This window comes from Triturus cristatus, chromosome 11 (assembly GCF_964204655.1).
Source record: "Triturus cristatus chromosome 11, aTriCri1.1, whole genome shotgun sequence".
NCBI lineage: Eukaryota > Metazoa > Chordata > Amphibia > Caudata > Salamandridae > Triturus > Triturus cristatus.
Window position 1 is genome coordinate 1,136,227,704 of NC_140594.1, and position 24,716 is coordinate 1,136,252,419.

General features: G+C 44.5%; 1 protein-coding gene across 2 annotated transcripts in view; it reads right to left on the reverse strand.

Annotated features, from left to right (window-relative positions):
- Window positions 1–24,716, reverse strand: part of LOC146786204 (cytochrome P450 2J5-like) — a 647,500-nt gene that overhangs the window by 417,007 nt on the left and 205,777 nt on the right. The gene's annotated exons all lie outside the window — the stretch shown is intronic.

The window sequence follows — 24,716 nt, forward strand, 5'->3', positions numbered from 1 at the left end:
AATGCTAATATGAAACCATTAGTTCAAGTTCAAAGCAGCTTTATTCGGAATAAAATATACATCCATAAAAGCATTCTAAAATAAACCAAGATTGAGTTGATCCAAAGTACAATATGTAAATTTAAAAAAATTCAGACAATTTCCCTTAGTATTTACAAAGCAACCACATGATCAGTAATCAAGATAAGCGGGGGACAAGTTACAAAAAATTAATTTACTACTTTTCTAAAAACCTTTTTAGATACAAGCAATATTGTTGTGTATTAAAACAATTCTATATACAATATATTAATCTAGGGAGTTGTGAAAGTCTATATTTCATATTTACACTCAGTCTGATTGCATATTATAAGTTTTCACAAGAATGTAATAATTATGTAGTATGGAAAGTCTTATGCAACTCAAATACATAATGTGCAAAAATCGCATATAAATAAAATCACTGTAAAATACAATTTACACACAAACGTTATAACAGCTCTATTTGTCCTCAACAGTGCATTCATATGATAATGTGTCTAAATGCACCAATTCCTTTCGTTTCCTAATTGCACATACAATAAAATGTACAACGGTGCACATAGTCTTCATGTTATCCAAGCTACATAAATAATTAAAAACATTTTTATAATTATACAATCTATTAGCAAGAAAGAGGGGTTTTATCATTAATTTCCTTATATCAATATACAAAGTGCAAAATAATATAAAGTGTAGCGTAGACTGAGGGGTTTTCCCATTACAGGGGCAATTTGGTAGCTTATGGAAACCTTTTTCCCTGTCACGAAAAGCTACAAGATAATGTACAGTACCACTTCTTAACCTAGTCAAATAAAATCTGTGCTGGGCATTTGCTATCATTATAAGGTATCTTTGTATACCTGGGACAGAGGAAATTTGGTAATGGGCAGTAACGCTATTTTTGTGTTTAACTTCATCAGTTCTAGCACGATCCATAATCGAGATATATCTCAGCTTCAAATCATTTTTACTAGTATCTCGTATGGATATTAAATGCCCTTTGTTAAAATCTATCTTGCAATCCCTCAATACATTTTGGATGTACTCAAGCCATGGGATTTTCTTTCCAATTGTCAAGGGCCATACAATCTTTTATTATATCAGTCGTAAATTTTCCCTCATCCTTTGCCCACAGCCTTCGCCAGAAAGTAATACCTGCTATTCTAATAGTGTCACTTATGTATGGTACGGCCAATTCCCTATGTACAATATAGTTGGCTGTGGAGCTAGGTACTGCCAGCACTCTTTTCAAAAATGTATTTTTTTGTATTTGTAGAGAGTCAGTACTTGCTCTTCCCCGTATTTCAGCTCCATAGCAGGCCCCAGTCACACACTTTGTTCTATAGAAAGTAAGTATCTCCCTGATGGTCTTGTTTCCCATTTTGGATGAAAATCTAAAAATTCCCTCAACTACTCTTAAAAAATTCAAGTTACTAGTATCGATATGTGGTCTCCAGCTGCACAGTCTATTAAAACGGAGGCCCAGGTAGACAAAGTTTGGCACTCTACCTATAACTACTCCCCCCACACTGTGTTGTCTACTTTTCAATCTGGTCTTACCACATGTCATGACAAAGGTTTTAGTGAGGTTTAATTGCAAGTCCTTTTCTGTCATGTGCTGAGCGAACTTCTTGGTTAAACATTGTAATCCATTCACTGTCCTTGACAAGAGGACAGCGTCATCCGTGTAGAGTAGTACTGGAGTAGTACGACTTCCTACTTACGGGCAATCAGCTTTTTGCTTTTGCAAAAAAGAGTCCACATTATTAATATATAGGGAGAACAACAATGGAGCCAATACACATCCTTGGCGTATGCCTCTTGTAACCATAAAATCCTGTGTACATTCTCCTTTATGCCCAAAACAAACTCTTGAGGTTCAAAATTTATAAATTTGGGATAGGAATGTGATAATTTCATTTGGTGCTCCTAAGTCTTTTAGAGTTTGCCACAACTTCGCGTGGTTGACAAAGTCGAAGGGGCTTGTGAGGTTGACAAAGCAGAGGTGAAGGACCCCCTCCTTCGCCAATGTATACTTTCCAATAAGGAGTTACAAATTTAGGCACTGTTCCACAGTCCCAATATCTCTTCTGAACCCAAACTGGGCTTCTGAAAGAATGTTATTCTCGTCCACCAAGTCTTCTAGTCTCCCAGGAGAACCCTTCCCATTAATTTTAGGGTAGAGTCCAGAAGAGATATTGGACAATAACAGTTGGCCTTACCTCTATCTCCCTTTTTAAAAATGGGTACAATAATGCTTTGGGACCATGATGCGGGTATGACTCCTCCCATAGCAGCATTTAGAACATTCACTAAGATTGGGGACCAAAATTCCATATTACTTTTAAAAACATCAATCGGTACACCATCCGGTCCAGCGGCTTTCCCGCTGGCACTCTTCGAAAGGGCTAATTTAATTTCTGCCAAAGTGTTGGATATCGAGTTTATGGGTTCTACTAATATGAGGGTACTATTTTGCGTTAATGAAGCTTTACACGCACCTGGATTAAAAATTGACTCAAATGGTGTAATACAGTCGTGCGGAGGGATCGCGATTACAATTTTCAGTGTTCTATTGTCTTTAAAATAAGAATGGTCAATAGTATGCCAGAATAAACTTGCGTTTCTACTCTCTGCTGCCTGGATAAGTCTCACTCAGGCATCCTCTCGGATTTCGCTTTTCCTATGACTTAAAGTTATTTTATATTCTTTCCTCAGTATTCCTATTTTCCTGCAATTCCTAGGTTTAGCTTTTTAAAGCCTTATTTAACTTTGAAAATTTTTCATTAAACCATCTAGGGTTATTAACGCAGAGTTTTTCCTTCTTTTTACTAGTTAGATCTTTTGCTATTTCCGATGTAATACTGTGGAAAGCTTTTACAATAAGCAAATCTGAGGTCGAGTTATTTAGGCAGATATCAATATCCTTTTGATTTTTCCCTTTTAGATTTTCTAAAAATAGTGTTGGATCTACACCAGCCCATTTAATAGATACTCCATTACTTCCTTGTAATGTTATGCTCGTTTGTATGGGCTTACCCCTTTGTTGATGACCCAAGCCAATTCTAAGTTTCAAATTAAGAGGGTGGTGATCACTAAACAGATTTTCGCTAATTATAATATTGTCAACCAAGCCTTTACAATTTTCTGTTATAATAAAGTGATCTATATTTGACAAACCTATCTCGCCTACATAGGTTGGAATAGCAATATCACCCTCTGCATTTTCTGGTTCCAGGACAATTAAGTTATATTTAGAAATAATAATATTTATAGCTTCACCATATGACTCATGAGGAAAATGGGGAATCCGATCCCCAAAACTATCAATAAATCCACATTGTTCTCCTATTGGGGTACCACAAATTTCAGAATTAAAATCCCCCCCCCCACAGAATTATATATGATCCATCCAGTTCTCTCACAAAATTCTCTAGATCAACCTCTAAATCATTGATCACCCTTGATTTGGTACCGCCAAAAACATTACTATAAAAATTAATCAAAATAATTAATTGTTTACTTTCTGAATATAGCTGTATCAACTGATAAAATTATGAATTAGTGTTAACGACTTGTACCGACAGCGGAGCAGTAAGGGCTACTGATGTTGCTAAACCACCTTTAGCTCTCCCTCTTCTTGATGGTTTAGAGTTAGTGCAAATTACTTTAAAACCATTTACAAAAAAAAGGCTCCACATTCCATGTTTCCTGAATCATGATCATACTAAACTTTTCTAGGGATTTAAGCCATGCATCATTATTTATCTTATTCTTAGATCCTGCTATATTCCAGGATGTGATAGTCAGGGAGCTATAGTCTTTAACAGTTAAGCATTGTGCGGCCATTACTTCTCTTTCACAATCCACAATGTCACTGGTATTGTCTAAATTTTCATGGTAATGCCTGCAAATAGTTTGAGGGCATTGACTACCAGCAATCTTTTTAGCAGAGGAATGTAGCCCTTTATATATATATATCATGCTCTACCATATTACTGCAATCCTTAAATGATGATTGCAAGCTCATGTATTCAATCAGTCCATTTACTCTTTCATTACCTACTCTCCTACATATAGGTGGAATTTCATCAATAATTCTCTCCACAACACGCTCACTGTTTCTATTATGTCAATCAATCTCACTACATAATCTGAGCGGTTCATACTTATTGTGTATGGGGATATTTCAAAATGATTTACGCGAGAAAACACCATTAAACTTCGGGTGAACCTGGTTTGACCTGTAAAAATAACAGAACAGCAGTAATATATTCAGTCCTCACAAAATTACTTTCCATGTTGTTATTCATGAGTATCTCTAACAAGTCTTCTACCAATTTTCTATTACGAAAATTCACCACCACACAATCTTCTGGGGTGTGTTTCTTAGAACTGCCCACCCAACTCACTCTCCTCAGCATTGTGATATTCTGTTGTAGAACAGTAGTGTCAATATTCGTGTTTACATTTAACCAGTGGATCACTTGGTCCTTTAGCTTCCCATATGGTTCGAAGAACTTATTTTATAACCTAGGGACGTTTTTAAGTACAATAACATAGGGTGCCCCTTACTTATATTGCTACCTGATAATGCTATCGCCGATTCCGATACAACCTCAGTTACTTCAGGAATCAGTGTTTCTTGCTTATCTTCAGGGTCCGGTACCATTAAGGCAGCATCTAGTGCAGTTTTCGTTGCTGCCAGCTGTTCTTTCACCACGACAATCTTGCTGTCAATCATTCCCACTGCTGTCTTTAAATATTTAGTTATAGGTGTATTAGTAAATTGGGTTTTTCACTTGAATTGTGGTTGTTTCCTCTTGCCCATCCTATTTATATGAAGAAATCAGGTGTATATAATGATGCAATTTATAATACTCCTTACCAGTATATTACAGGAGATCCTTTGTCACACCCAAAGGGGGTGGCCCAGCCCAGTCTCCTCCTGTCGCTGACGGGTGCAGACAGGCCCGTCCTTGGCCCGGGCACGTCCCGCGCTGCGGGATCCCTTGCCGGTACTTAAGCGCCTCCCGGCGCGTGCGATGACGTTGTTGGGAAGCGTACCGCTTGGCACGCTGGGAACTGGAGTCCCACTCCGGTCCTCGCCGTCAGTGTGCTTCACGGGCAGCAGGAGGACTCAGGGACTATGGCAGCAACACTACCTCCTGGCAGGAAACCGGCAGCTGTTGGAACAATCAGAGTTGCAGGTATGAATGAGATAAGACTCCCGCGCTGCGGGAGCCCTTGCCGGTACTTAAGCGCCTCCCGGCGTGTGCGATGAAGTTGTTGGGAAGCGCGCCGCTTGGCATGCTGGGAACTGGCAGCAACACTACCTCCTGGTAGGAAACCGGCAGCTGTTGGAGCGATCAGAGTTGCAGGTATGAATGAGATAAGAATCCCCATTAAAAACCATTAGTACTTGGACTACTTGTTGAAGACATGTTGTAAGGTTATCAAATCAAGTTAGCAAAACCTAAGTTGCCTACGAACCCCAGAAAAGGGCTCTCCAGAAGCTGAATAATTGTCAGTTACATAGGCAAGTGGAAATCTCTAATAATATAATGACAAAAGATATACATACTGGCATGGTCCAAGATGTGTCCAGCAGGGCCAGTTTAGGGCAGTTCTATGGGTGCGGACACACTGGGCGCTGACCTGGGGCGTGGCACTTTGTTTAGCAATACCCTACGATTTAAAGGCACCTGCTGCAGAGTTCCTTTTGCGTCCAGCTTTCAGGTAGCAATACAAATGTCACAAAAACTCCTGTGAATAATGTTCCTGTTGTAGTTTATGCTTTTACGTGTTAACTCCTTGCAGGCAAGGAGTCAGCTTTGTTGCCCACTCTTAAAGAAACATAACATAAGGCTTCACAGAGAGGTTATGCTACCCAAAAGACTCAGATGACTTTTTTATGCCAGTAGCCTTACATATTTCCCTCACCTGGAAGCTTACATGATTTGGTTTTCTTTTAGACCTTAAGCATTAATTTCTTATAATTCTGTTTGTACTATATACTACTAGCTGGTTAATCGACCAAAAGAGATCCAGTTTTTTATGGCTGGTTTTAAGAATTTTGACTATCTATACATATTTCTAATGTAAATATTTTTAGTATATGCTCTATTTGTACAGTTTTTTTTAACTGAAACAAATAAAGTTTGTCATATGAAATAAACAAATGTCATTCATTACAGTCAACCCCCCAAAAAAGCTGTTAGGATGAGATGAAAATATTTATATGATGCACTATGAAGATATCATTTTGGAGTATGATATGAGGAGTATATATTGAAATAAACTACAACAAAACAAGTTCAAGTTCAAGTTTATTTATTTTATTTGTTTTGGTACTCTACTGAGGACCACAAATTTTATACGATAAAATTCAGTTACATATACTTTTAGAATTTCATATTAATACATAGCTAAAAAAGGTTTTAAAAATTTATAAAAGTTATAACAAACTAATTCATTCGGAGGAAATTTGCATACTGTGATCAAATCCTTTACGGTGGTGATACGGCAGTTAATGTATATAGGATACAGATGTTTTGTCCTAGCTGCCACTACTTTTGGGTTAGGGCATATGAATAAAAGATGTTCTACATCCTGCTCCCCTCCGTGGCAGAAGTTACATAATGAAGATCCATTTGGGTGCCATCTTGATGTTGTGGTTAGCACTGGTAAGATGCCGAGCCTTAACAGGATAATTGATCTCCTTGCTCCGTGCGAGAGATTGAAGTATATGTATTGTTGCACTTGCTTAGGTGCGATTATTTCCGTGAAACTTTTATACAGAGTCAATTTCCATCAGTGTGAAAAATCGAGGTCATAACTGAGTCTGGGGGTGAAACATTTTTTAAAAAGTTTCAGTTGTGACGGAGTCCATGTGAGCAACAGGTTAGCATTGATCTCAGCTAGTTTAAATGCAGTGGACATGTTGCTGAAGAATACTTGTTTCGGAGCGTCACAGTCAAAGGTCTCGATTTTGAGTAGTGAACGGAGAGTTCCAGCCTTTGCGTGCAGCAGATTATATACCCACCTGATGACGTTTGCGATAGCTCTTGAGTAGGAGCTCGTGATAGAGAATTCGAGGCGAAGAGCTTGCACCGGGGTGGAGTGTGATACCTTCAGCATTTTCCTCAGTATCTTCCCTTCTTTTTGGTCCAGGAATGACCACTGTTTTATTGGAATATATTCCAAATCAAATGATAAAACTGGAGGTATCTTTGTACTATATACTTTGAGAAGGGATGAAAAATGTCTGTTGCCTGAAGCCGCGTATAGTCTTTGAAGGGCTCCGGCATGCACCTCGGATTTCCTAGTCAGGTTATTAACCTGTAAATTGTTTTTTAATGTCTTAGTGAAAATCCTGCCCAGGTATGTGTATTCCTCTGTCTCTTCTATTGTTCCAACGCCGAGTCTCCAACAGAATTTGGTGCTTCTTTTTCTTCCTGAGAAGGAGACTATTTTTGTCTTGGTGAGATTCGGAATTAAGAAGTTTTCCTGACTATATTTGTTCAGAGTGACTAGAAGTCTTTGCAGGCCAAAGGGCGTAAGATCTAACATTACGATATCGTCTGCATATAAGAGGGCATGAATATTCTGGGCTGCGATCTTAGGAGGCAGACTTGGCGTTTGTTGCAGGTACTGAGGCAAATCACTAAGATATAGTGAGAATAACAAGGGGGCTAGGAGACACCCCTGCTTAAGACCATTTGCTGTTGGAATTATGTTGGTCAGGCCCTTTTCACTCCCCATTTGCACTTGACACCACGTGTGCGAGTGCAGTGTAATTATAATTTGTAATAATTGTTCAGGGATTCTTAACTTCCTCAGTTTTTTCCAGAGTGATGGTCTATCTACTCGATCAAATGTGGTAGAAAAATTGATGAATGCTGCGTATACCGGTTGGGATTTTCCTACAACGTATTTGTCGAGGATTGTTTGTAGTATCGCGATATTATCGATAACCGAATGGTTAGGCCTGAAGCCGGCCTGATATAAGGGGATTAGATCCTGAGAAAATGCCCAATTTTTAAGTTGGTCCAGCACTTCGGCGGCGAAGATTTTCCCCGTAGCATCTAGTAATGCTATTTGGCGATAGTTGCCAGCCTGATGTCTTGACCCTTTTTTGAAGATCGGTATTATGATACTCCCCTTCCAGGATTTTGGCACTGATCCTGTTTTAAAGATGAAGTTAAAAAGAGGAGAGAGCATCTTACTCCAACCCTTAGGATCTGCCTGTAGGACCTTGATTGGAATTTGGTCTGGGCCGGAGGCTCCTGTGGATCTCGCCTTTCGGATGTGCATTTCTATTGAGAATGGGGAGGTTGTTCCGATCAGAACGTTGTTTCCTTCGCTGTTATTCCCGGTATTTACAGCCTCTTCATTACTCGTGTTTGCTCTGTACAAAGCTGTCAGGTACATTTCCCATTCTTGAGGTGGAACTGGAATGGGGTGCAGGGCCTTTTTTGTTCCGGTTTCCTTTGCGATTAATGACCAGTATGATCGTTGGTTGCGCTGTTTTGCCGCGATTTGTAGATCGACCCAGTTTTTGTCCTGTGTTATTCTTTTTAAGCGACACTTTTCTCGCTTGAGTTGATTTTTCAGTTTGTTAATTTCTACCTGTCTTGTGATTGAGCGGTCCACATATTGTGCTCTGATAAGTTTGTTTAGTCTTTTTGCAGTTGCAGAATTTGAGGTTTTATTTTTGTTTTTATTCGTTACTGGTACGACTTGTTGCAATTTGTTTCGAAAAAATTGCTTTAAGTTCTCGATAATGGATTCAAAGTTTGTTATTACATCAGCGGAGAATTCTATAGTTAGAAGATGATTTATATCGATTAGAGTAGTTATTTTATCTAACAACAAAACAAATAGCGGCTTTCCATTTAACACAACAAGACTGCCCACTCTCGCCCAGACTATGTGCTTTTTAAAAATTGAGCTACTAGATTATTTATTAGGCTATATTTAAATATTCTAAATGGATCAAGAGGTCCACAAGTGAAACTATGCAGATGATCTAGCTATTGTTACATCACTTTCACGGTCTGCATTGAAAGAGTTTTTGAATATTATGGCAAATTCAGAAACATCTCAATACATACATTCAGCCAGAATAAGATGGATTTCCTAGCAATTCACTTTAAAGGTAATCCTGCATACCAAGAGGAATCTATAATGTATTTTGGAATAAACAATTTCAATAACCTATCAAAAATCTATTATCTTAACTTCTGGTCTTAAAATACATTTTGATACAACCTAATCCAGATGAAAAAATCTATCCACAATATATAGAAACAACTATGTAAAAGTACATATTTCTCAAAACTATTGTATATATCTTCCAACAACATGCACCAACGATATACTTGAGCACTTGTTTTAAAGAATTGGAACAATGTTTCTTAAAATGTAAGTGGACAAATAAACAAGTAAGTTGTTAGACCTGATACCATTGGCGTGAGTCTCCCTTCCATTTTCTTTCTGTTGTCTCCTCTGTTTTTGATATATTTTGCTGGTTTTAGATGCTTTGGGCACTGTGCCACTGCCATTCAGTGCCACAGTGCAGGTGCTCCCTATGTTAAATTGAGGTAAAGGATTAGTGAATCAATGGTTGGCTTATTTGATTTACTTGTCAGACCCTAGTACAGTGCACCATGTGTGCCCAGGGCCTGTAAATCAAATTCTGCTGGTGGGTTTGCAGCACTGGTTGTGCCACTCCCAGAAGCAACTTGTAAAGTGTGTCTCATGCCTGCCATTGCAGAGCCTGTGTGCAGTCTAGTACTGCCATGCTGACTTGGTAAGTGTACCCGCTTACCAGTCCCTAAACCTTCCCTTTTCTACATATCAGACACCCCTATGGTAGGCCTACGGGCAGGGTGCATTGTAAGTAAGAGGTAGGACATGCCCTGATGTGTGTAGCATGTCCTGATAGTGAATTACAGCTAATTTTGTTTTTCTTTTTTTTATTTTTTTTATTTAAATGATTTTTATTAGCAATTTTCAGAAAAATTATAATATTTACATAAGCCCCCCACACCCCTCTTGGACCAAGGTATTACTTCAAATCTTACCCAACCACAAGAGAGAAAAAAAAACACTTCGGTAAATCTGTACGATAATACAGCATGTGTTGTCAAAATCTATATAGTTACAATGAATATTCTCCCAAGTGAGACCAAATTAAATTATAGACCAAGCATTTTAGGTGTGATCTAGTTGCCAATGCAAGAGCGGACCCCAGATCTGTATCCCTCTTCTCTTTTTTCTCCTCCCTTTAGTTTTATATATGGATACTTCCAGGGTACAAATTTCTAATAATCTAGTCCTCCATTGTGCAAAGGCCGGTGAAGTATCATCCAGCCACGCTGAGGCTATACAGAGTCGTAGGACAGCCATGGCTACAAAAATAAGGCCCTGCATATGATTAGGTCTTTGATTATTAGATACTCCTAACACGATTTCCTCCCGGGTGATTAATACACTTCGCTTCCTGGATAGAACCCGGAGCGCAAGACTGACGAGGTGAGACTGATAGCGGGCTGGGTGTGGTAGACTGTACACAGAATAGAGCAAATGCATACTCTTAGTTCCTGTTAGTGGCCGTCTAATACATCCAATCTCCCCGGTTTCGGAGGGCGGGGCAGTGTCATCGGAGAGCCCACATGGTGTGCACCCCGCCATCACAACTTAACCATATACAGCTAGCACAACTTGGATAGGACCATGAATACAACGAGGAAGCGAAGCGTATTAATTTATGTGGCCATCCTAATGTGATGGGACGTGTTAGGCATTAAATGATACATGTGTGTTAGCTATATGGGGAAATCACAGGATCCTGGTTATTACATGATAGCGGTCCTACACATAGTTACTAACATATGTGTGTAAGGTGTTCAATACTGGTATGCAATAAGATAACTCTCTGTTCCTATGCATTTTAGATATACGAATCCGCGGTTTGCGGGCAAGCAGCTCAGAAGCACCCGAGGTAGCACAGACGCTCCTACTCTGAGGGTTGAGGTATGCTGTAAATGAGCAACCCCAACGGTAAATATGATTGATACAGATGATACAGGCACTGTGTCCATTGCAGTTAATCAATGCAAACTGCTAAAGTGCCTGATTATATGTGTGTTACCCTTTAAAGGTAACTGGGGTGCTGTATTGAATGTGTGTGTTTGTATTTTATGTTTCCCACAGGTCCTGACAGATACTATACTGGTCAGAGCTATTAAAGCAGAGAGGCTAGTCGACCCTAGCCCTGAAGAAGTTGCCGCCAATCCATACAGGCAACGAAACATGTTGGTTTTAGTGGACAGCCACACAGCACTAAATAAAAGTCTGATTTAGCTAGTGTGGTCTTGCCCGGTTTTAATTGGGAGTGTCTTGGGTCCTGATCAGACTCACTCTCCTCTTTCTTAGGGACGACACCCACTTTTTTGTTGTTGGAACATAGACACAGTTTAGATTTTTAGTTCCACTTCACATTAGGTATTAGAATAGACACAACTACTTTTGATTTATTCTTTATCTTCATTTGGGACGGCAGTCGCCTATGATGAGAACGTGAGGTAGCGGGCGAGTACCTGTCTGCATAAACCTCGTTGGGGTTACGTCCGTGAGGTACTGCCGTCCGCCTCACTTTTTTGCACTTCTTTCTTTTGAGGTATTGGAACAGAGACTATACTCGATGGTTCTGTTGAATTTGAATTTGAACTTGCTTTTTCTTCCTCTTTTCTTCTCACACATAGTGGTGGGGATATAATAGCTTTTTAGGGGAAACACTTTTCTAAATATACCTAGTTTCAGGCATTTACATAGCCAGTGACACTAGAATTCCTTAGCGAATGGCAATCAGGGCCGCAAAGACGGCTAAAGAGCAACAGTTTGTGCAGAAGTCAGTACGTTGAGTATAAAGTGTTGAGTGTGTACACTGTGCTTAAAACAAGGATTAGTATGAGGCAGGTCCTTTTTTGTATATGATGGAATATTCAGACTGGAGGTCGGAGAAAGTTTTTAGGCCGCTAGAGTTATAAAAACAGCCTAATTGCAGAATGCCATTCTCGATCCATCTCGACATAAAAGTATCGTGGAATAGTGCGGGTAGCTCATGATTAAGCTTAATTGGGGTGTAGCATGAAAAACGGCTCAGTCCTAGCAGTTTTCTTACATTAATCCAAACTTTATATATATTGGAGATGGTCTTGAGTTTTACTTTCTTAAAATAGTTGTCGTTCATGTGTAGCCAAAGACAACCCTCACAGCCTGTCCCTAGGATCAATTCTTGTGGAGTGGTCCCATCGGAGTTGTGGCCCTTTTCTAATGATAAAAGCACGATACTATATCTAATTACCGTAGCCCAATAGTATAATTTAAAATTTGGCATTCCGAGTCCACCTCTTTCTTTGGGCAGCATAAGCCATTTGAGTGCTCGGCGAGGTCTCTTATAACCCCAAATAAATCTAGAAAAGATATTCTCTATGTTTTTAAACTGTTAGGGAGTGAATTCCAGGCATATTGTGTGAAAGAGATACAGAAATCTAGGTAAGAATAGCATTTTGATAACATTGCATCTACCGCCAATAGTAAGATGTAGGTTGTCAAGTCGGATTAGCTCTTTCTCGGTGTGTTTAACCAGTGGGTCTAAGTCTAAACTCACTATCCTATCTATATTTGCGGTTATATCTACTCCTAGGTAGACAGCATGTTCCGTTACTCTATAGTCATCCATCTTAAGCTTGTTATTAATGACTATCTGTGTTTTAGTTGAGTTCAACTTACATCCGGAGAACTTACCAAAACTATTCGCTTCCTCTTCTATCGCTGCCATTGCTTGGATAGGATTACAGGTGACTATGGCTATATCATCGGCATACGCAAGGAGTTTTGTATCAGTATTAAATGCCTTTATCGGGGTCACTAATGGATGATTTTCCAATTTCCGTATGAACGCATCTATATAGACTGCAAATAACAGGGGAGAGCATGGGCATCCCTGTCTTGTTCCCCTAGTGATCTTAAATCTCTCTGAGAGTGTCCCATTGATCATAACGCTGGCTCCTGGGTCAACATATAGTCCTTGCATGGCTTTGATAAATTGTGATGTAATTCCACACCTAGCCATAGTTTCCCAAAGGAACCTGCAGGAGACACTATCGAAGGCTTTTTCTGTATCCAATAGTATTAGAGCCATAGGGTCTCCTGTTTTTTCTACGAAATCAAAAAGCGATATCACCCGTTGTACATGATCCGATGTTGATGTCCCTGGGATAAACCCGTGTTGACTAGGAGACACTATTTTATCGATGATAGGACTAAATCGGGCGGCCAGTACTTTTGAATAAATTTTCGAGTCCCCGTTTATTAGTGTGATCGGTCTGTAAGAACCCATTTCCATGGGGTCTTTATTTTTTTTCGGAAAAACCATGATTTTCGCTGTAGACCAAGAGGGAGGTGACTTCCCGCCACTAAAAATGGAACTAAACAATTCAAGCATAATTATTCTAAGTTGTATTGCAAATTTCGCATAAAATTCTGAAGGGATTCCATCTAACCCAGCAGCTTTTCCATTAGCTAATGATTTCAGTACCATCTGAATTTCATCCCACGTAGGGGAGCTATTTAGATTAGCCTGTTCCTCCTCGTTAAGGCAGAATCCCTCATATTGCTCCAAATATTCATCCATGTTCTCTGGTTCCCTATTAGGCTCTTTATCAAGATCTTCGTAGGATCTCTCAAACGCCCTTTTAATCTCAGAGGCTTCCGTTCTCACCCTTCCATCTAAGTCTATAATGCTCTTTATTGTATTAAATATCTGTTCTTCTTTTGTACGAACAGCTAGGTGGTGTCCAACTTGTTCGCTAAGTTCGTAAGTTTTTTTTTATAGATCGTAGCTTTACTAAAGGCTTTCTCAATAAACACTTCCTATATCCGGTTTCTTGCCACAGCCACCCGTTCTAATTCATCAGTTACCTGGCCATTTAGTGTTGCTTTGGCTAATTCCGCCTCTGTCATATTCAGGTTCTGTTGTAGTCTATCAAGATGAGCCTTTCCTTCTCGGTTGGACCTAACAGAAAACTGGAGAGTTTCTCCTCTAATTCCAGCCTTCAATGCGTCCCAAACTATCTCTATCGGAGCACTACCGATATTTACTTCCATGAAAGCCAAGATCCAATCCCTCATATGGTTATTATAGCCCTCGTTATTTAGAAAGGCCCTTTCAAACGTCCAACTCCTCCGTGTGGAGCTGCTTCTATTGCATACCAAATTAAGTGCTAACGGGTTGTGATCCGAGAGTATCCTAGGCAGTTTATTGATTGTGCACCTAGTCTTCAGGGAGTTGGAGATAAGAAAATAATCAAGGCGTGCATGGCATGAGTGAGGAAAAGAATAAAAGGTAAATCCATGATCACCTGGGTGATTCATATGCCAGGTATCAATCAGCTCATGCAGTGAACACAACTCCTTAAAAGCCCTGAAGACCCTGGGTTTTCTCCCTTGATATATAAATGTCGGATTTGTTGACCATTCTCCCGGAAGGTTTAAATTAAAATCCCCACAAATAATTAAGGGTAATGGCCAATGTACCAACTCTTTAGTAATGTAGTTCAAGGCTTCAGGGTCATCACCTACATTTATATTCAAAAAAGGAGTTTAAGGGGGCATGGCCTGCAGCCGAGGAAGATGGCCGCAATCTAGCGCGGCTCCGGAGCCCGGCGCCTGATCCCGCACCGATCCTGCATTAATCCTGGCCAAATACCGGCAAATAAGCTAGCGGCGCATCCCCTGCACACCCGGGGCTTCGGACGGGCGGGGAGGGTGCCCGGCAAGGCGCGACTGACCTTGGGGCTGCCTCGCAGCGGACACGCGGCCTGAGAACGGCGGCGGAGCCGGGGCCTCGAGTGGTGGCCGCACTGATCAGGTACAGCCTGAGGGGGTGTGGCCTAGGACCCGAGGCGTCGGCAGTCGAGCGCCGAGAAAGGGGCCCCCGATGCGGTGGATTCAGTAGGGCATCTGGCCAGGGAGTGGGACGTCCCCTGCTGCTCTACACGCTCGAGGCATCTGGCTGTGGGGTCACCGGCACGTCGGCGCCACTTCCGATGTAAACGAAGTGTGGCCTAGGCATCGGCAACCGGCTTGCATGGGGGCCGCCTGAGACGCAGAGACCCACCGGCGGAGAGACAGGGGCGCCACCCCGGTGGTGCAACCCCCCCTGTGGGAAGATCCTCGACATCCCCCGCGGCCTCGTGTGGCCACACGGGGGCGACGTGAGGAGGCTGAGGGAGAGGCGCTGAGGGAGCCGGCGGAGCATGGGCAGCGACTGACCCAGTAAGGCGCCGGTGCACGGCTGGAGTCCTGCGTGGTGTGGGGACTAAAGAGTGGTGACGACTGGATCCCGGGAGCGGCGGATAGGTGGTGAATCTGTGTCCCCGGGACGGGCGGCGACGTCTGCCGACCCTCCGCTGACTATTCGGACCATCCCCAACTCCCCCCTGGACGTAGCAGGAGGGGTGCGGACACAGCCTGCGCCGGACACCATGGGGGGAAAGGGCCACCGCGGGGTAGCACAGGCGAAGCTGGAAAAGTTTGCATTTCTAAAAGACCGGACTGCATCCCCCCCCCCTGACAAGACTAAAGAGATTACTCTGGCGGATGTCATGGCCACGCTGACCCAGATGCAGGCTTCCATCGGCACGATCTCCACTGACGTTACGCTGCTCAGAGCTGACGTCGCCAAAATTAATTCGAGACTGTCCGAGGTCGAGGCGACTACGGCGACCCTCACCCACGAAGCGGCCGAGAGTAAGAAGCGAATACAATCTCTGGAACTGGTGCAAAAGCAGCTGCTGGTCAAGCTGGATGACCAGGAGGGCAGGTCCAGGAGGAACAACGTGCGTGTCGTGGGGGTGCCGGAGAGTGAGCGCGGCCCGGCATTGGATCTCTTCGTGGAAAAACTCATCACGGAACAGTTGCAGCCACGTGGGCTCTCAAAATTTTTCTCGGTAGAGAGGGCACACCGGGTGCCCAGTGGGAGGCCTCGACCTGGGGCCCCCCCGCGCACGATCTTGGCCCGCATTTTCAACTTCCGCTACAGAGACGCGATCCTCCAGGCAGCACGTACCGGCACCCCCGCTAAGGGTGGACAACTGCACGGTTACCCTCTATCCGGACTACACCGCGACAGTAATGCGGCAACGAAGAGACTTCCTTGCGGTCAAGGCGGAACTCCGCACTCGAGAACTTAAGTATGTGATGCTTTATCCGGCGAAGCTTCGGGTGGAGGCTGAGGGGCGCACTTGGTTCTTTGCAACGCCGACGGAGGCCACGGAGTGACTGGAGGGGTGGCGTCCGGCGAGAACGAAGGGCCGAGCGGAGCGCGCCCCTCGCAGCTATTCTGCCTCCCCCGAGAACCTGCAGGTCGATGAGTCAAGAGCGGAAGGCGGCGCGCCGCGGAGCTGAGGCTGCGATGGAGCAACCGAATTTGGCGACAGAGAGGTGCCCAATGCCAGAATGAACCAGGCGATCACATGAAACTCGGAAGTGGCAGGGGCACTGCTGTCTTTGAACTTTATTATCTCCTGACAGTCGGTATCTTGAATGGACGAACACATGGTGCGGGGATCGGCAGCGGGACTGTGAGCGGCTTCCCCCCCATACGCAAGTAGCAAGTTATGGGAACTAAGCACTCTGCTAAGTTGGGATGGCAGGTAGTTCTAAATCCGCTGGGCAGGGAGGCAGGGAGGGGGGTGGGGGGACGGGGGCAGTTTGGTAACGTTGGTTTGTGTTTTGTTTTAGGTTTAGCAACTACTCATTGGCGTATTTGGCAAGCTAGGCCTGTTAGGGACCAAAGGAAGGGTGCACGGCAGCGAACACTTTCCATATTCATACATGATAAGGGAAACACAAAGCGAGACCCAGGGGGCCACCGCTAGCTCAGGAGAGGGACAGGCACAGCAGCACAGCCCCTCTTTCAGTGTTCTTTCCTGGAACGTGAACGGATTAGGAGACAAGATCAAACGAGGGCTGGTATTACAGTATCTCAAGCGCAGAGGGCCGGCGGTGGCACTCCTGCAAGAAACGCATCTAGTGGGCACAACCACGAAAGCGCTAGACAGATGGGGATTCAAGATGGCGATACATTCTGAGTTCACGACTGGGTCCCGAGGGGTGGGCATATTAGTCAACAAACGCTATCCCCTGATCATGGTTGACTCTCGTAGGGAGGAGCATGGCCGCTTCGCGGCGCTGACCTGCCAATGGGAAGGGAAGTTGTATAATCTTGTGACAGTATACATCCCCCCGACACTCCACCAGGCTACTTTCAGGGCATTGGGTGAGTTCCTGCTGGCGCTACCACAAGGGGAGCTCATCATGGGCGGGGACTTTAATGCAACCATGGACCCGCCACTGGATAGGTCTTCATTCAGGGACCATGGCAGCGCCACCCCCATTCTGCGAGATTTCACGGAGGCACTCGGCCTCATAGACACCTGGAGAACCTGTAGGCCGGGGTAGAGGCAATACACATTTCATTCGGGGGCCCACAACACTCTTTCCCGCATAGATTACATTTTCACATCACCCTCGGGGCTAAAGGGAATGACTGAAGTGTCGCACCTACCCAGGGGTATTTCAGACCACTCTCCGGTGGTCATTACGTTTGTAACCTTCGACCCACGTAAACGCAGGGTATTCCTAGTTCACCCGGGTTATCTCAAAATCCCTAAAATTGGCAAAGCCCTTCAGGCGGCGACCAAACAATACTTCGCTGAAAATAAAGATTCCGTGGGGAGCCCAACGACGCTCTGGGAGGCTTATAAAACAGTCCTTCGCGGACAGGCTAGCTCCATGATTGCCGATCACAAGAGAACCCAACAGCTGGCGGTGCTGGAGCTGGAGCGGGGGGTGAGTGAGGCGGAGGCAGACCATGCAGCACAAGCGGATGAAGACTCGGCACATAGAGTCCGCATGGCGCAGCAGGAATATAAGTCCCATCTTTGGGAGGACGCCCGAGCTAAACAGGTGGCAACTCAGCATACGATTTATGAGCTGGGGGACAAAGCAGGTAAACTGCTGGCCTGGCTTGAAAAGGGGGAGCGCGCGGCGCGATGGGTGGCGCGGATTAGGCTATCACTCGGGAGACTATACGTCGGAGCCATGGATAATAGCGGGGGCCTGGGCGGCCCACTACAGAACGATATATACGCCTGAGGCCTCATCTACTGTTGCGGATAATGAGGCCTTCCTTCGGGACGTCGCAATGCCGCAGCTGACCCCATCTGGGGCTGAGGCCCTGGAGGCGGACTTGACGGCTGAGGAGCTCACATTCGCAATACTGGCCCTTCGCGCTGGGAAGGCGATGGGGCCAAACGGAATTCCGGTTGAATTCTATAAGCAGAACGCCACTCTGGTGGTCCCGCACTTACTGGCCATGTATAGAGACAGCCTATCGACCGGGATCCTGCCCCGAGATCAGAGAGTGGCTACCATAGTGGCAATCCCGAAACCTAACAAACCCGCGCACGAGTGCGCTTCTTATCGCCCAATTTCTTTGTTGAACGCAGAGGCGAAGATCCTAGCAAAGGTGCTGGCGACGAGATTACAGCCGTACCTCTCGACCCTGATACACCCGGACCAGTCGGGATTTATGCCTCACCGAAATACAGCTCTGAATATACAGCGTCTCCACGGGATTCTCGCGTGCCGCTCCTCGATAGAGGAGGATGCGGCCATCCTGTCATTGGACGCCCGGATGGCGTTCGACCGGGTGGAGTGGCCATTCCTCTTTGCCGTTCTTCGCCACATGGGACTGGGTCCCAAGATTTGCGCCTGGATTCAGCTTCTTTACACCGAGCCACTGGCACAGGTGGTAGTAAACGGGCATGTCTCGGACACCTTCCCGTTGGGACGAGGGACGCGACAAGGCTGCCCTCTTTCCCCGCTCCTTTTTGCTCTGGCTCTGGAGCCGCTGGCGGCGTGGGTGCGGCAGGACCCGGTGATCCGGGGCCTAAAATGGACGATGGGATGGGAGGATCGCATTTCCCTATATGCGGACGACGTTCTGCTGTAACTGGCCTCGCCGGCGCGCTCAATCGCTTGCCTCCTGGACATCTGTGCGTCGTACGGGAGGAGGTCCGGATATGAGATAAACTGGGAGAAATCTATTGTCTACATGCTCCGAGGATCCCCGCCTCGGCTCCCGAAGGGATGTGAGATTCGGGTGGTGGAGGACGGATTCAAATACTTTGGCATCTATGTAACTGCTGATAACGACAGGTTTGTGGCTGAAAATCTAACGAAGCCCCTGCATAGGCTTCGCAGCGACGTCAAGCACTGGCGTTCCTTGCCCCTGACACTGCTGGGGAGGGCCGCTCTCTTCAAAATGTTGGCCCTCCCTAGATTCTTATACGTACTCCAAAACACTCCTTTCCCGGTTGCGCCTACGTATTTTGCTGCCGTCAACGCGGAGGTCACCGACCTATTGTGGGAGTATAAGGCGCCGCGGATAGCACTCCATAAGCTCACCAGTGGGTGGTACGATGGAGGTATAGCCCTCCCGGACATGAGAACGTATTACTGGGCATCGCAACTTATGGTTGTAAATCAGTGGCTTCATGTGCCTGGAGACGACCCGGCATATCGAATGGATCGGCAACTGCTGGGGGTCGAGGGGGTCATGGGTGCGCTCTACAACCCCAAGAGTGGTCGCTTTCCGGCAGGTCCCACGGCACATACCCTCCGGATATGGTTTGCGGCACAGCGGACTCTGGGATGGGCAGGAAGGATTACCCAGGCTACGCCTCTATGGGAGACGAAACAGCTGGGGGTGCTACGCACCACCAAAGGGTTCCACCAGTGGGATCTAATTGGCATCTCCAGGGTCGGTGACCTATGGAAGAAGGGAAAGGTGGTCACGTTTACCCAACTGCAAGCAGATTACGACTTGGCTGACACTGAACATTTCAGGTACTTGCAAATCCGTCACGCACTTCAGGCGGCAATCCCGCCCGGGACCCGGCTCCTGGAGTCGTCGCCACTGGAAGACCGGCTCCTCACGGAACATCTAACACAAAGAGCGACGTCCCTAACTTACCGGAAAATGATAAACAATCGACCTGACCCATTTGCGACCCTTAAGAGTAGATGGGAGGCAGAACTGGGGGACTTGGATGAAGCGGATTGGCAGGCGGCGCTTTCCTCCCCTAAGGAGGTGGGCATATCGTCCAAACTACGGCTGGTCCAACTTAAAATTCTGCACCGCACGTATTACACCCGTACACTCTTATTTAAACTGAGGCGGGCGGACTCCCCCCAATATTTCAGGCAGTGTGGGCTGGAGGGAACTCTTTTTCACACCCTCTGGGAATGCCCGGTCATAACACCGTATTGGAAGGGGGTGCTGCACACACTCTCCCATGTGACCAAAGTCCCGACGCTCCCGGAGCCGCGGAGGTGTCTCCTCAACATCTGGGAACAGACAGACCTTAAGAGAGTGGCACAACTCTGGGTGACACTGGGGCTCATGCTGGCGAAGCGCAATGTAGCCCAGCGATGGGGATTGGGGCAGCCACCGACCCTTGCTCAGTGGATCCGGGACATGGACTCTGCAATGATTGTTGAAAAAACTGTATATGTGCATAGAGGCTGCCCCAGAAAGTGGACCCAGGTGTGGGGTGGGTGGAATGTGTATAGAGGAAATATATATGAGCCCCCACGCGATGCTTCAGACTCTGAACTCAGCGACCAAGAATAGCCAACCTATCGTTTGCTCACGGAATGAGGTGGATACTATTGTATGATACTGATGGGGCATCTAAGTATTTTAAATGTGCCCGTACAGATTCGTTGCACTACCAATGGGCTGATTTCCTGCTGAACTTGATACCAATGTATGTTGCTTTTTGTTTGCAAAACTCAATAAAAATATTTCAACAAAAAAAAAAGGAGTTTAAGAGGGAAAATATACCAGGCCACCCTCCACTCAGTCAATAATACAAAACACAAGACCTGGTAATGTTAGGGCACTTCTTTTGATTACATGGGATTAATAGAAGGGAAATGTGAACAACTATTACACCATCAGCAGTAGTTCTTATCATGAACTATCATTAAATCCCTCGTGCCATGAAACATAATATTTATAGATTTCCAAAAGTGAAAAACAACCAACCATGTGAAAAATTATTCCACCAACTTCTGTGGAAAACAGAAACAGAAAAAAGGTGTGAAAAAAGAGAAAGCATCTCACGTGCGCAACACCAGAGGAGCTGCCGGCAGGTTCTCACCAGTTTGCTCGCGATTTTCTCATCATCGATATCTTTCTCATATAAATAATTATGTGTCCCAATCAAAGAAAGAGAAAACAGGGAGGTTTTTTTAGGCAGCCCAAAACCAAAAAAAGGGGGAGAAAAAAGGAAAGACCCGTGAAGTCTTACAAATAAAATTAGGTCTGGCTCACGTATATGATTCCAATTGCTTTATTCCTTTCCGTGAGTCATCCCAAGGTTAAAAACACGGTCATGTTATGTAACCACATTCAGGAATGGCCAACATGTTTCATTGCCTTCTCATCTTTGCGGCAAATTCATCAGGGCATCAAGGGTCTGCAATCACTTCCCTGGATTTTTTCTATTTGAAAAAAAGAATAACTTCACATATGCAGAAAACATAATAACACAAGGTTGGTAAGTGCATGAAAGAGACCAACTACTCCCCACTTTAAACTTCAGAGACATGTATTCAGATAAAAAATGACAACCACAAGGTCATCAATGCACATTACCTAATGAGAGCCACGGGCCCGCATACCAGCTCTCAATTGGTTAGGGAGATCAGTGCTAATCGCACTCCTTGTCCCAGTTAAAAACACATCTGTTGCTTACACCTTCATCTGGAGAAACAAATATGTCGAGTGAGTGAATACAGGTTTGTATACTAAGAAATGTCCCCCTACATTAGCCTTTATCCACACAGACTCTTAACACTCACTATCAACAGCAAGGCGACAGTGTCCACTATTCATTGCCAAACCCTTGGCGATAACACCATCTCATTATCATTAATAAATGGCAGTATCCACCAGTACTGATGTAATTCGTTAAGTCCCTAGACAGCATGCATTCGTCAGTATCTTAATGGCGACGAAATTCACCATGGTCTACACTAACTAATTGGTACCCCTTCACAAAATTTCTTCACAGAATTTCTCTCTCGCTGGTTCCAATATCAAATAGTACCCGGGATCTGCACTAACTCATTGTTACCCCTTCACAACATTTCTCTCTCGCTGGTTCCAATATCAGATAGTAGCCGGGAATTTCAGCGTTTTTCCAAAGGGTCCTTTTCCATACGATATTAGAGACCCTGTTCAAAGCTATCTGTTCTCACCGTAAGGTTTCCTAGACAACGCCGTCACTCGTTCCGGGATCAACGTGAATAAAAACGCGGCCGGAATTTAAACCGGCAGCGAGTATCAAGATCTTCTGGTCACGACTCGAAACCGAGGCTCTACACCCGTGTCAAACAAGCACCACAGTCAAACGGACCACCAGGGCGGCCATCTCAGAGTGGCAAAACCTGTATGGATCATTGATAGAAAGCTCAGCATATAGAATCCTCAACACACTCACACTGCCGACATTTTTAGAAGTAACGCTCTATGAACAAAATCTTAGTTCACTTGGAGGCCGTCTATTCAATTTAGGAAACAAATTGTGAATACGTAAAAAACGTGAATTTAGCACATAGCTTAATTATTTCATACAAAGCTGAAGGTAATTACTCAAAGGTGTCATGCCTATAAAATAGCATAGATCAGCATACAGGGAAAACGGCCTGAAATCGCCCGGCTATCTTAATATAAATAACAAGGCATAAAGAACAGCTTCATCAGACACTCTCACTGCCTGGAGATCTTATTCCATTCAATCTGATCATTTAAGCCAATCTGATCAACTTTTTCTGAATAAATCCATTGTGCTTTTTTTAATGCGAGTATATTCTCAATCTGACTCGCATCACCCAGTACTTTTTCTAGCACCACCTATTTCACTGCCTTGCAGTTATGTTGGCTATCTTTATAGTGTTGGACCAACCTCGTAGTCAATTTACCATTCTTAATGGTACTGAGATGCTCTTGTATCCTCACTTTAATTTTTCTTGTAGTAAGGCCAATATAATGAAGCCCACATGGGCAGGTTAATCTGTAAATAATGTTGGTCGAGTTACAATTACTGAACTTGTTCAAATACCAAGTTCGTCCACTCTGCAACTGTACACTTGTTGTCTTCTCAGTCAATTCACACACTGAGCACCCACCACATGGGTAGTGCCCAGGGGGAATGGACGTGTTTGTTACTTGTAATGGAGGCCTCGTATGAACAAGTCTGTCTTTGAGGTTCTGAGCTCTTTTAAAAGCAAAGCGGGGTTCAGGCATTTTATACTCACTAGTAGAGAGCAGCGACCAATGCTTCCTAATGGCCTGACGAATTTTCGTAGCTAGAGGACCAAAGGTCAGTACTATAGGTAAACACTCAGCTCCCTCTTTCGAGCTCCTTTCCAAAAGGGCCTCCCGAGGGGTATTGTGAGCCCTCTTACGAGCTCTGTTGAAATTTTTCTCGGATCAGCCAGTTGTACCAATTTCGCCGTGAGACCCTCAGACTGTTGCAGAAAGTCAGCAGTCGAAGAACAGTTTCTGCGGTAACGCAGAAACTGTCCTACTGGGAGATTATCCCTCAATGCTCTGGGGTGAAATGATTGATAATGTAAGAGAGAGTTTTTATTTGTAGGTTTCTGATGGACACTCGAGGTTAACTTGTTACCAGTCACACTGATGTCCAAATCCAAATAAGTCACCTTTTCGGTGCTCATACTCCACGTGAATTTCAAACATGCATCACGATTATTCAGCCAATCCAAGAACTCACAAAGATGGCTCCGGGTACCTGTCCATATACAAAGTACATCGTCAATATACCGCTTGAGGAGGCTAATATGCCTCTGGAAGGGATTAGACGGATGGTATAGGTGATGTTCTTCAAACTGGCCCACGTAAATGCAGGCCAGACTAGGTGCGAAGGTAGCACCCATTGAAGTACCGGATATTTGTAAGAATAGATCATTTTTGTAGGAAAAATAATTGCGGGTTAACGCAATCTCAGTGCATTGCATCGACTGCTGACTTTCTGCAACAGTCTGAGGGTCTCACGGAGAAATTGGTACAACGGGCTTATCCGAGAAAAATTGTCAACAGAGCTCGTAAGAGGGCTCACAATACCCCTCGGGAGGCCCTTTTGGAAAGGAGCTCGAAAGAGGGAGCTGAGTGTTTACCTATAGTACTGACCTTTGATCCTCTAGCTACGAAAATTCGTCAGGCCATTAGGAAGCATTGGTCGCTGCTCTCTACTAGTGAGTATAAAATGCCTGAACCCCGCTTTGCTTTTAAAAGAGCTCAGAACCTCAAAGACTGACTTGTTCATACGAGGCCTCCATTACAAGTAACAAACACGTCCATTCCCCCTGGGCACTACCCATGTGGTGGGTGCTCAGTGTGTGAATTGACTGAGAAGACAACAAGTGTACAGTTGCAGAGTGGACGAACTTGGTATTTGAACAAGTTCAGTAATTGTAACTCGACCAACATTATTTACAGATTAACCTGCCCATGTGGGCTTCAT